General features: G+C 40.7%; 1 protein-coding gene across 2 annotated transcripts in view; it reads left to right on the top strand.

Moving 5' to 3' along the window:
- ZNF277 (zinc finger protein 277) overlaps positions 1-13,976 on the top strand; it is a 716,997-nt gene that overhangs the window by 386,642 nt on the left and 316,379 nt on the right. The gene's annotated exons all lie outside the window — the stretch shown is intronic.

Genomic DNA, 13,976 nt, shown 5'->3' with positions numbered 1-13,976 from the left:
ATCACTGAACCTGACAGCATGGCACCTGAGGTCCTGCAATATGGGCATTTGAATCTGCCTCCCGAATGTATGCACATTTTAAAGGAGGCTAAGAGACCTTCCACGAGAGCGTCTTATGCGTTCAAGTGGAAAAGGTTCTACATATGGTGTAGGGATCATCACTTAGATCCAACTAAAGGGCAGGAGGAGGTAATCCTGCCATACCTCCTTTCCTTGGCAACTTCTGGTTTGAAATATGCTTCCATTAGAATGCATTTGTCAGCCATAGTAGCGTACAGGAAATCACCTAATCAGATTTCTTTCTTTCAGGTTCCGGTGGTTAAGGATTTCCTCCAGGGGTTGAAAAAAGTGTATCCCCCTGTGCGAAATCCTTCTCCTCCTTGGGAATTGAACCTGGTTCTATCCAGGTTAATGTCACCTCCTTTCGAGCCCATCCACAAGGCCTCCTTGCAACATCTCTCTTGGAAAGCGGCCTTTTTGGTGGCGATTACCTCAGCGCGCAGAGTAAGCGAGATACAAGCGCTCTGCGCGAAGGAACCATATACTGTTTTCCACCACAATAGAGTAGTCCTAAGGGCTCATCTATCTTTCTTGCCTAAAGTGGTTTCTGATTTTCATATAAATCTGTCCATTTCCCTCCCTTCGTTTTTTCCAAATCCTACGACCCCACCCGAGCGGTCACTGCACTCCTTGGATCTTAAGAGAGTGCTCAAGTTCTATTTGGAAAAGACTAAAGGGATCAGGAAAACAGATCAGCTTTTTGTGAACTATGGTTCAATGAGAACGGGCTTTCCAGCGGCCAAGAGGTCCATCTCCAGATGGATTGTCTCTTGCATTAAATTGGCCTATCAGCTTGCAGGCAAGCCTTTATTGGTGTCACCCAAAGCGCATTCCACTAGAGGGAAAGCTACAGTAGCTTTCTTACATGACATTCCTATGTCAGGGATATGTAAGGCTGCTACCTGGAAATCAGTTCATACCTTTACGAGACATTACTGTCTCGAATCTGATTCCAGGGCCGATACTCAAGTAGGGCAAGCCTCCTTGAGAAATCTGTTTGGGTAGCCTATAGCCTGCTCAGGCTTGTTGATGAGATTACTGTCTTATCATTCCTTTGCCCGCAGGGAAGAGGAGAGGCTCGCTATTCTATTCCAATGCTTATGACTATTGATGAGGATCCCCTGGAAGAGAAGGATTAGTTACTTACCTGTAATCCTAGTTCTCTTCCAGGGGTATCCTCATCAAAGTCATAAGCAACCCTCCCGCCTCCCCGGGCAAAGGATGTTCTTTAATAAGGAGATAATGTTAACCTATTTGTTACTTGGTTTTTTCAGTCTCCGAAAAGAACAACTGACCTAACTGTCACCCCTGAGGCATGATGGGATACCGGGGGTCATAGGTGCCCTAAAGGCACGGTGTCAGTTTTTTGTATACAGCTACAGGTTAGTTTTTCAGTCTTTTTAGACTGTGTGTTTGCAATGCAGCCTGGGAGCTTTCTATGCTTTCAGGGAGTTATAAGAATTTCTACTGATGCCTAAGCATTAAAACAGTTTCTAAACAATCTTTGGTGTTGTTTCTCATGTTTCTAATGCATATTATTCATGTATGGTGGAAATTCTTCACAGCATATTTCAGCTCTGATGTGATTTGGCTGCTATTGCATGTTTTTATATATATATATGTATATATATATATATATATATATATATATATGAGTATATATGTGTGGGGCACATATAATATAGTGTTTTCGGGGTCCCGCGCATGGGCGGGAATATTCTAATGCTTATGGCTTTGATGAGGATACCCGTGGAAGAGAAATAGGATTACAGGTAAGTAACTAATCCATCTTGTCAACAGAGGAGTGAATGGTGCTTCTATATGCCCAAAGCTATTTTTTCAACTCCTCATCATAACAAGTTACCTTTATTGGCTAGCTGGAGAATACCTTTAAAAATGTGATTGGCTCTCTCAACAATGCCATTGCCACTGGGATGATACTGTGCAATAAATATTTGCTGGATTCCTGAAGCAGCCAAGTAGTTTTTCATTTCAAGTGCTTTGAATTGCACTCCATTGTCAGATAGGATAATTTGGGGAAATCCTTCTCTCAGGAAGATGTTGTCAAGGAATGTGATAACAGTTTTAGTGTTGACTGTACTTACCACACTAACTTCCAACCACCTGGAAAAAGTGTCCACAAGAACTAAAATGTACTTTTGTGAACCATCTTGCCATAAGACAGGACCCATAAAATCCACTGCAACCACTTCCCAGGGAAGTTCTGGACAGAAGGGAGAAGCTAAAGGTGGATTGAAAGTTTTAAGTGTTTTATTGGAAACCTCACACTTGACACATGATCTTACACACCTTTCCACATCCATGTCTATTTTTGGCCTCCAAAAGAGTTCTTTCAAGCATAGCTTGGTATGTGTGTTTCCAGAATGCCCTTCATGACACAGGTCAAGTATACTGGTTTGTAGACTTTTTGGGGCAATATTTTTATCACCACGTAGGACTAAAACTTCACACACACTAAGTTCATTATGAACTTCCCATAACCCTCTGAGTTAATCTGTTAGTGACTTTTTATCCATTCCACTCCATCCATTCACAATCAACTTTTTGAGATCAAGTAAGGTTTAATCAGCATTCTCAGCTTCAAGCCATTGCTCTTTACTAAAACTGCTCTGGAATGTGTCCAGGGATATTGAGGCAACTGAAAAGTTGTTCCAAGAGTTTTTATCCAGGTCAGTTAAAGGTAAAGACATGCGACATAAGAAATCAACTGTGAAGTTCTTGATACTAGGTACGTATTGTATACCATACAAGAAATCTTGCAGCCTCATAGAGAGGCTGGCAGTTCTGGCTGTAGCATTGGTCAACCCTTCCGTAGTCAAGAGTTTAGTAAGGGGCTTGTGATCACATCGTAAAACAAATTTCCTGCCCCATAAAAATTATCTGAAATGTTCCAGGGTCCAGACACATCAGCTTGATTACTGAATATCGCTCCTTAGCAGGAGTAAGCAAACGTGAAGCAAAGGCAATGACTGATTCATTGTTGCCATCTAATTGGGTTAGAACAGCACCCAAACCTTTGCTTGATAGTTACAATGGTACTAGCAAGGGGATCAAAGCCTTGTAGGTTGGGGGCTTGAGTAATGGCTTTTTTAATTTCATCAAAAGACTGTTGGCACGAAGAACACCAAGAGAACTGCACTTTGTTCTTGTGAAGAGATCTCATGAAGTGAGTCTTATCTGAAAACTTTTTGATACATTTCGAATAAAACTATGCAAGCCCTAGAAATGATCCAAGATCTTCCTTGGACGTGGGAGCAGGTGCTTCAGTAATGGCTTTTATTAGACTAGCTTTGGGTCTAATGCCTAGGGAACTTACTTCATGACCCAAGTAAGTGACTCTTTTCTCTGCAAATTTGCACTTAGAGATTTCAGCAGTGACTCCTTTGTCATGTAACACCCTCATAACAGGTCTTAGGCGCTCATCATGTGTTCTCTTGTTAGCCCCCTTCACAAGAATATAGTCCTGAAAGAACACAACACCCTGCATATCAGCAAATAACTCATACATTAGCCTATGGAAGATGGCAGCAGCGGAGGCTAGCCCAAATGACATGCAACGAAATTAGAAACAGACAAAATGGGTGCAGAAAGCGGTAAAGCGTCTGCTTGTGGGATGCAGAGAGATCTGGTGATATGCACAGGAGAGATCAATGGTAGAAAACCATTTGGCACCCTTGGTTAAGGAAAGCATTTCGTTAAGCCTAGGGAGACAATTATATTATCATTTAAGTATCTAAGGTAAGTGCACATGCAAATCTTTCCATTGGCACGTCTAGCAATCACAGTGGGAGAAACGCAATCAGATGCTTCAACAGGTTCGATTATACAAGCATATTGCAACTTCTTCCATTCTCTTTTTACTTCAGCACGAAAAATCAATGGAATGTGGCGAACTTTATGTATCTTGGGAATAGCATTGAGCTCTACTAAGACCCACTTGTTGGTGTTTTCAGCATCACACACTACTAATACCTGTTCAGGACTATTAGGATCTAACACAATATTGAGGGAACGTTGGTCTTTACATCCCAGAACGGAGGGTCCTTCAATAGCCTCATATAACTTACATAAAGCTTTTCTGTCTTTAAACTCAAACACAAGAGATCTGTACCCCACCATATACTTTTTTGTCCAGTAAAACTCTCTGGGTTAACATCAGTAGGTTGTAAGTAAGGACCAATACTATGAGAAAATGTGTCTTCCCATACAGATCGAGTGATTATAGTAAATGGAGATCCGGAATCCGCTGCAACCTGTAAATCTATACCTCAAAAATAAATCGTGCACAAGGGTTTGCTACTGTTATCCCCAGTGACTTTTTTTGAACTAGTGGACACAATATCGGAACTCTCAGGGGACTCATCAGAGTTGTTGCCTGACAAGTCCGAATTGCTGTCTGTTACACAAGTAACTCGAGATTGCTTAAACCAATTCCTTCTACAAATGACCTATAATACCACATTCTAAACATTTGGCTGACTTAGCAGGACATTTGTTAAAACGTGCTGTATGTGGGATGCTTCCACATCTGTAGCCGACAAACCCTTAAAGAGTATTGTTCTCTTCTCTTTTAAAATTGGAAGTTGGAAATGGTTTTGGTTGTTTGAATGTAGGAGTCTTTCCTTTTTTGTCATCACTGACTTTATTGACATAAACTACGTCATTAGAAGGAGACACAGCATTGGTACATCTTTCTGAGAGTTCCGCTTTTTTAACTAGAGTGATGATATCTTTTAGAGGTGCTTCACCCTCAATCCACTGTCTATCCTGGATGTTTTTATTCTTCTGCTCATAACCACTTATGTCTTCGTGTAACGTGCCAAATTTGCATTTGTTAGCTAGATGTTTAAGTGCGGAGACAAAATCATCAATAGATTCATTGGGATCTTGTTTACGCTTGTAAAAGATACGCCTGGATACAGCCTCACATGCAGTAGGTGAATAGTGATCATCAAGGTCAGCTATGGCACACTTAAAAACATCTAAATCCCCACTTCTGTCCATTTTTTGCATTTGATTAGAAACTGAGAGGCCTTAAGGCCCTAAGCAATGCATCAGACTTCTTTTTTTCCTTTCAGGGGGCAAAATGCTGTCATTATCTTCTAGGGTGGCTATATATTTTATAAAATAGTCTTTCCATTCTAGCCACTTGACATTGGGTTCCCCCGGGTTGGTTAGAAATTCTTTAAGGGGATTGAGGGTGATGGTGACACTTGAAGCTGGTAAAATATTTGATGTGGAAGGAGTAGTGCTTGAATTCCCTTACATGAGTAATATGCAGTGATGCTTAAACGGTGAGAGTAATGGTGTGAATGAGGAAAAAAAATTGTGGTATAATAATAAAACGGTCTTACTGTAGTTAATGGACAGTTGATGTGAACCGCTATTGTTCGGTTGCAGTTACACTTGCATTCGCACAGCAGATGATTAAAATGTCTCCGGTAGTGTAAATAAAGTATCTGAACTTTTTAAGGAATTGAAATCCAAGATGTCCGCGTGGGTCACGCAACGTGACTTTGCATGTTTCGGCGTCGTGATGCAGGGACGCTCTGACGTTGTAGCAAGTTGCCGTTGCGCTGGAACGCAGGAGAGAAGAATGTAATGCCTGGCGTCGGGAGCTGGGAGCAACGCATGGAGCGCCGGTTGCAGTAGATTTAAAAGTAAGCAGAGTTGCTAATCCTGTACGTTGCAAAAGAGGTAAACCAAGAAAAAGAGATTTTTAAAAAAAAAAACTCATAATAAGCTGGTGAAATCCCCTTGCTGAGGTCTCTCTCCTGTTCGCTTCGAATAATTTTACAAATTGGCATCTTTTGTAGAAGTCCGTAAATTTGGCCGTATTCTACAGACAGACCGGTTTTCTTGAAGGATAGGCAGGGGCTGGACCATAAATAGTCGCCAGAATGGTGTATTAACTTCAAAAGGACACCAGAACAGTATTGTAGTTATAAGTATGATCCTTTATTACCAGCCCCTGCGCAGCCGGCACACCCAGCACAAACGTTCTCCAGGCAGAACTAACTACAAAAAGAATGCTAACAACATCAAGCAGTTCTAGGTTCTCGATCATAAGTGCAGAGTTCTGGAAATGACAATACAATTCTAACAAAGACCCACAACTTACCACATAAACACTATACTACACACAGGTATGTCCTGCCACAAGAAACAAAGGCATGAGTTTAAACTTAACTTTAATAAAGGTCAAGTACTGAAACAGGAGGATCAACTGGTAGACCCAAGGCGCAGAACTCTTCCAGAGTTTTCACAATATACGTGCTTGTCACAGCAATTTAAATCAGCTTCTCGTATATAAAAAAAATAATTCTCTCTCTCTCAACGATGTGGGTTCTGAAATATGGGCTAACACTTTTCTGATAATTTATTGGTTAGTATTGAACTGGAAGTTGAAACTAGGAAGAGGGAGAGGTCCAGGTGGCAGATGGATCGTCGCCTTCTGTCTAACCAGGAATGGGTTGCAGATATGAGAAAGTATATAGTGGAATCTTTTCAGATAAATAAGGGAACTGCATCATTATTTTCAGTTGGGGAAGCCTTTACCTCCTTAACCGTGGAGCGAATTCCGCCACTGTGCGGGAGTTCTAATCAGTGGGCAGGGCTGCGTCGGCCAAAGGACGTGCACAGCACTAGCGAGGTAGTGCTTGTGACAGCCGTTGGCCACGCGAGCACGGAACGGGTTAAGGCAACAATCCGGGGGCCAGATGGTGGCATTACAGCCTCGCATGCCAAAACCAGACCGATACGCATTGCAGAACTCCATTCTTCAGTTAACAATGCTTTACGGACTAGGACTAGCCGGCTGGGGGCACAGATTTTAGTTGATAGGCAGTTGACTATAGTGAAGCATGAGTTAAGATATTTTTTTTATCTTAGAGGAAATACAGAGTTCACGCCTAAATCAGCAGCAGGTATACGAGGAAAGCCATATGGTTGGAAAGGTCCTTGCTTAGTCAACCAGGGTGAAGCAGGAATTGGCCACGATTATAGAAGTGGTTTAACCGGAGACAGGGGCTGTAGTTTTTGAAATGTATACAATATCAACAATTTTCTTGCAGCATTATAATAACTTGTATTCAACTAAATATATAGCCTCAAATGAGGCTATATGCATTATTTCCAGTCTATAAATTTGCCACAACTGACAAGCACGCAATCAGAAGAATTAGAAGTGGATATTACAGCATCAGAAATCCTACTTGCCCTGGCCGCAATGCCTTGTGGCAAGGCCTGTGGCAACGATGGCTTTCATACAAAATGTAAAAAACTTTTTCTAAAGAACTGATCCCTTTGGTGGTGGAGTTTGTTATTTTAAAAAAGGGGGCGAGATTACATCAATTTTTAAGGAATCAACAATTGTTAGCTTTGTCAAGAAGGGGAAGAACTCAAGAGACGTAAATTCATACAGGCCGATAAGTTTATTAAATGCAGATTATAAAATTTTAATGAAATCTTGGGCTAATCATATCACTCCGATAGCTCAGTAGATAATCCATATGGATCAGACTGGCTTTGTGATTGGCAGGCTGCTGTCATCTAACACAGGTTTATTTAGTCCAAACACTTTACTTTTTTGATGTGAATCAGACACCTGCGGTAATAATGATGGTAGATGCCGAGAAAGCATTTGACCTAGTTAACTGGGATGCTCTTCTCTTTGGCCTTGAGAGGTCACAGTTTAATAATATGCTCCGCCATATATATTCTCTCAGGCAAAGGTTTTGATCAATTCAAATTTAGCAGGAATGGTTGAAATAAATAGGGGATACTCACCAGGGTTGTCCCCTGTCTCCTGTATTATTTACTTTTTTTAATCAAACCACTGGCTGTTAGCATTTGGGCCAATATTTTGGGCCAATATGGGTATAGAGGTACCAATAGCGGGAATGTCCAAGCTTAAACTATTTGCAGATGATATAATACTTTATATGAGGCCAGAAGTAAACAATTTCAAAGTAATGCTGCTAGAATTTGAACAGGTTACAAGCAATTGGGGGATATACAATCAACCACTACAAAACAGAACTGCTTTTATTTAATACCCCTCTTAGTAATCTTACTTTAAATCTTCAGCACCAGGCTTCCAATTGTGATGCAATTCGCTATCTGGGGATAAAAGTAACCGATTAATATACAGAACTTTATATATTAAATTAGGAAACAATGATAAAAAACCAAAGATTTGCTAGATAGATGGTCACTTCTTCCTCTTACGTTAATAGGGCATGTAGCACTAATAAAAATGTCTATTCTACCTCTGTTGATTTTTCTTTTTACTAATGTCCAGATCAAAATTAATTAGAGACACGTTTCAGACACATTATTTGGAACAAAAAGGTTTCAAGAGTTAAATTTAACGTGCTTCAGGTAGGTACCAATCAGAGGTGACTACCATTACCTGGGATGCATATATGTTATGAAGCCTCTAGTTTAGATATGATAGTGCATAGATGCTAAGGGATCTCAAGATAGTTTTTTAATTGAGAGGATGGTTAGGAGGCAGGATCCCAGCTGCTGGTATTTATGAAGACGGCCAAACTTCCAAAAAAGACAAGATATAAAACGTTTCAGGAGTATTGCTGGGTATGGTTATTTGCAGTTAAAGGAGTGTAAAGTGCTAAGCCTTCAAATAACAAATAGCCATATAAGGTATTGGAACAGAAATGGATTTAAAGAACTGGGAAATGTTTTGGTAATGGGGACCTACATAACCTAGTCACACAAGATCTCTGAGGACAGAAATCAAGAGCCCAGCCGTAATCTATGACTTTATTCCCAAAGCACACAATGGTGTTGGAATAGTGTCAATAGTTCCAAGAGAGAAAAAAAGGGAAATATTCCTTTTTTTTAGGTGTCCCATCACTCACCAGGGTTGCCCCACGGTGACATGCTTCATCATAGGGGCCATCCCAGCCCTCTACGGACTGGGGCGTGCTACGACTTGCGGAATTACGTAGGAGCTCTTACAAAGGACTATGTGTGGTGCAAGGAATGTGATGTGAAGGAGTGGAGTGTATGTGATAGTTAAAATTACCTGCCTAGTGAGTTGCAAATACTTTATTCAGGCTCCCAGGTGGTAAGGCTAAAAAACGGGGTAGAAATGGTAGGATACCTAAATTGTAGGAGTGGCGAACACAGGGCTGGTCCCTGTGTAGCCCTGAGGAAGTGCTAGGGGGATGCACGAAACATGTTGGCAGACAGGAGTTGTTAGGTACACCTAAACCCATTACAATTTAGGTATCCTACCATTTCAGTCCTTTGTAAGTGCTCCTACGTAATTCCGCAAGTCGTAGCACGCCCCAGTCCGTAGAGGGCTGGGATGGCCCCTATGATGAAGCATGTCACCGTGGGGCAACCCTGGTGAGTGAGGGGACACCTAAAAAAAAGGAATATTTCCCTTTTTTTCTCGCTTGAAACTATTGACACTATTCCAACACCATTGTGTGCTTTGGGAATAAAGTCATAGATTACGGCTGGGCTCTTGATCTCTGTCCTCAGATCTTGTGTGACTTATTAATACTAGGAGGGTGCGCCCTAGCCTTTCTCCCTCTACCTCCCTTTTTGTAAATGTGGAACTACATAACCTGGCATGATCTTCAAGGTAGGTGCGGAGATCTATGCCAGCTTTATTATTTTGCATACCTGCAGGTAGCACTCTTACAAAAAAAAAATGTGGTGTCCAACCAGTTTGTCTGATCATCAACAATGTTTAGGACAAAGAAGAGGGGATAGGAAATTGGTACAGGCTATTACGGAGTGAAGGGGAGTGTCATTTGGTGAAAAGATTCGTAGAAAAGATCACGCTGACAATGCAATTTTTTCTGTGATCGAACGCTAGGCGATTTCTGAATTAGGAAATAAGGCCTTAAGAGTTGCCCACTTTAAGAGAATGTTCTTTTCGCATGTCGGATTGCATATTACACTCCTAAAGCCCTCTAAAAAATGTATCCAGAATTAGAGGATCGCTGCTTTCTTTGTAAGCAGCTTAAGGGGGATAGGGGCCGACGGGCTACATGTTTTTACCGGCCCAATGATTGCGCAGTTCTGGGAACAAGTATTTGATGCCTTAAGTCGAGGGCTGCACCGGCGGATCGTACCAGACGCAGCGGTGGCACTCTTTGGCTTCTTTAGACAGAGGCAAAATCAGACACTGAATATACGGACTGATGTATTTATTACTATTGCTTCTTTAGTTGCTTGATCGTTGATCTTGCAGTATTGGAAGACAAATAGAGTGCCGACCTATCAGGAATGGTATAACAAGATGAGTCAAACTATAAAGTTTGAGGAGGCTTCTGCAAAAAGGGTGGGTGGTACCAAAAGATTCAATGCATCTTGGCAATTTATGGAGGGGATTGAAAATTAAGCTGAGTAAGATTATGGCAAACAAAACTTGGCATTCTTTTTTAGTCAAGGACAAATATGGTATACAGAAATATTAAAAAGTCCATATTCCAGGCACAATGGCACTTTGGTGAAGTATATTTTAGCATATGCAAGGTTTACTTTAAAAAAAATGTTTTCTTGAAGAGATCGAGATTGAAACTTGACGAGATGCATTCTGAATTGGAATGGCCTGCTGCTAAATTAAGCAGTTGTATTTTATAGAAAGTATACCAAAGTATTTGTTACACACCGTGGCGGTAGGAATGTATTTGTATGATTAATATAGCCTATTATGGATTGCCCTATGTATAGGTAAAAAACAATACCCACGTAAGGAAGGGGTACTTTTAAATAAGAAGGTTTCATAAGAGACCGAGATGGAAACTCAACAAATTACACTTTGAATAGTAACGATTTTCTGCTAAATCTAGCACTGTTGCACTTTATTGGAAATATACCGGATTATTTTCTTCTTTGCCCAACACTTTGTTGGACTAAATAAGGATCTAATGTAATGATGAAATGTCGATTATGAATATCCTATATATTTGCTTAATAAAAAGAAATTTAAAAAAGGGTTACGTACTGGATTCTGTGAAGGTGTCTCTAGTTTCCTTCATAATCACCTGAAGAAAGTGTGACTCCTCTCAGTTGGCACGGTGCCACTCTGCACTTAATATATATGTGAAAAGAGTCGAAGGACTCCTAATGAGAGTCCCAGTTTGGAGATAAAGGTTACAAAGGGCAGAAAACACCTGCTTTGTAATATTGGTAGTTCTGAAATTGTACATAATGAATGGTACATTTGTTGGTAAGGAAGAACGCTGCCCTGAAACAAGGTTGATAACGGTGTATATAGATTGATGGATAGATGATAGAAAGGATACGAGGTTATTTATGCTTTTATTTGGCCAGTAGTTGGTTCTCGAACTGGCTCTGTCTTTTGTAGGGAGTTGATGGGACTTCCAAGGGAAAAATCATTATTTTTCGTCTATATGAAAGTGTTGTAAAGACTATTCTATCTTTGCTCAATTAAATTACTCTGATTTGTCGGCTAGTGAATGATTGGGCATCCGCTGGTCATACAAGTTGAATTAATCATTACTCAATCATTAGTAAATGCAGCGCCTGTACATAAGCACCTGTCCGGTATAATTTTTTTAAAATTCTAATCTGATAGAGTTGGAGATATTTGAATGAATGAATGAATGTATGAATGGGGAATTTATAGTGCACAAACTTAACCCAGAGGGCATCAAGGCGCAAGTATATTAGTAAATGATTATATTGTTTTCTGTAGTACACACGCTGCGAATAAACCTTTAAAAAATGAATTGCATGTTTTACGCAGCACATTGAATTCCCATCATAAGTCTGTATAATGATCCCTGCATGTCACTGCCCAGTCTAATTATAAATATACATAGATAAGCAGCCACTATGAAAGTAGTTGCTCTGCACTGGAACGGTGTACTGCCATTTATCTTTTCCCCAAAACTATAAGTAATAGTATGCATTCATGAAAAGTACACAAAGAGAACTAACCATTTGCGGATGAATAACTTGTTCTTTGTGGCTAAAGAACAGAGTATGTTTATATTGATACCTGGACTTAACCTTAACATATAATAAGAACCAAATATCCCTCTTTGATCAAAACTTCTTCTTTAAAAAAAAACGTGTTTCATGCACTATCTTGCATACTTCCCTAAATGAATAGGATGCTTGTTGCCAGTACTGCATATACATGAAATCATGCAGATGGATTTCCAGTTGGTGACCGGTATTCAAGAACGGCTTCTGCATGTTCCAGCTTTTCACCTTGGGTAAAGGAAGCTACAGCTAGTGGAACGGAATTTGGTTACCCCCCTGCTAGAATATTAGAGTATTTTCCGGTTTTCTGTTTTTTTGATTCAGATGCACATGGTGTTCAGGATTTTTCTTGACTTGCTTCCAAACTTTGGTACTGCTCTTCTGAATTGAAAGCTAATCTCTTTGTATTCTGCTTGTCCACCCATCTGTCTTACCGTCAAAGTTCTCCGATGTTTTTTTGGCTTATTACCAATATCTTCACCCACTCACTCATAGTCATGCTGTCACAGTAGAGTAGCCACATATAGATGGCATTTAATATGTCCAGATATGGGCATTAGAGGTGTGGTGAGACAGAATTGACATGGAGGCAAATGAGAAGACTTGCTCTTGTGGGCACACTGTTGCACTGAGAGCTGATGGATTCTGCTCAAAGACCGAAGGATTTGGAGCTCGTAATATAACTGGGTGGAGGTGGGCTTGACTCAGGACTGAGAATCCCACTCCTCAGTCCCCTGATGTCCGGGATTCTTCTACCGGTCTGTCCCTTATGGTTGTCGTACTAGCTCCAGGACATTTTGTACCTGAAGTAGCTGTATAGCGCTATATAAATGGGGTTTCTATTCATAAGGTAGCCCTTTTCTGGAGTAGGGTCTTGGCAATTTTGAAGGATTTCGGGGGAACAGTGTATTTGCTTTAAGGAGCATGCCATATTACAGAAAGTATATTAATCATTTATTGCAGTTGTATTTTAAGCACAAACTGCCTCTTTCTTCTAAGACTGTGATAAAGCTGCTGATATAGAATGTCTAGGTTAGAGGAAAAAAAGCCTTTGGGTTCTGAGTGTGAAAGTGTCTACGATCAAAATAGTTAATTAAGTTCATGGCAGCAGCTTTCAGACAGAGATACAGGTATGAATCTGATTTTCGTTGTGTCAATGAACAAAGGAAGGGGTAATACTTATGCAGTTCACGAGTTTCAGGACAACTTAGGGCCTGATTTAGATCTTGGCGGACAGGTTACTCCATCACAACAGTGATGGATATCCTGTCCGCTGAAATATAAATCCCATTATATCCAATGGTATTTATATTTCAGCAGACAGAATATCCATAGGTCATGTTCTTAGTGGTGAGCCAGAAAGAGGACCAATAATGGAACAAGCATAGATTGGCGACTCCCCAACTGTAGAGGCACCTGTTTAATGAATGCCTGCAACCTACCACTGAAAAGATCATTGCAATACAGCTTGCTTTTTACTAGGGGTGGGCGGAATTTGCGTAATTGCGTTACGCAAATCTCCGCGAAACGGTAAAAAATCTCCGCGAACACGCAGAAATTCCGCGTACACACGGAATTGCATGTTCGCGATGCTTTTTTCCTGTTCACAATCGCTGTTTGCGTGCTCGGAGGGGAAATATCTCACGAACACGCATTTTGAGAACACGAACAAGCAAAAAATTTCGCGAAGTCGGGGAACGCAGAATTTTGGGCAATTTCGCGTTCTCCGCGGAACGCAAAATTACCCAAATTCCGCAAATTCCACAAGCGAAACGGAATTTACCGCCCAGGCCTACTTTTTACTACCTGAATAAGAAGATAGGAATTGGCCACCTGTCACTGACCAAGTTTTAAGGCTTTTGCAATAATGCTGAAAGAGAAGATGCAGAACTTCATGGACA

Source organism: Lissotriton helveticus, chromosome 1_1 (genome assembly GCF_964261635.1).
Source record: "Lissotriton helveticus chromosome 1_1, aLisHel1.1, whole genome shotgun sequence".
NCBI lineage: Eukaryota > Metazoa > Chordata > Amphibia > Caudata > Salamandridae > Lissotriton > Lissotriton helveticus.
This window is presented reverse-complemented; position numbering and strand designations above follow the sequence as displayed.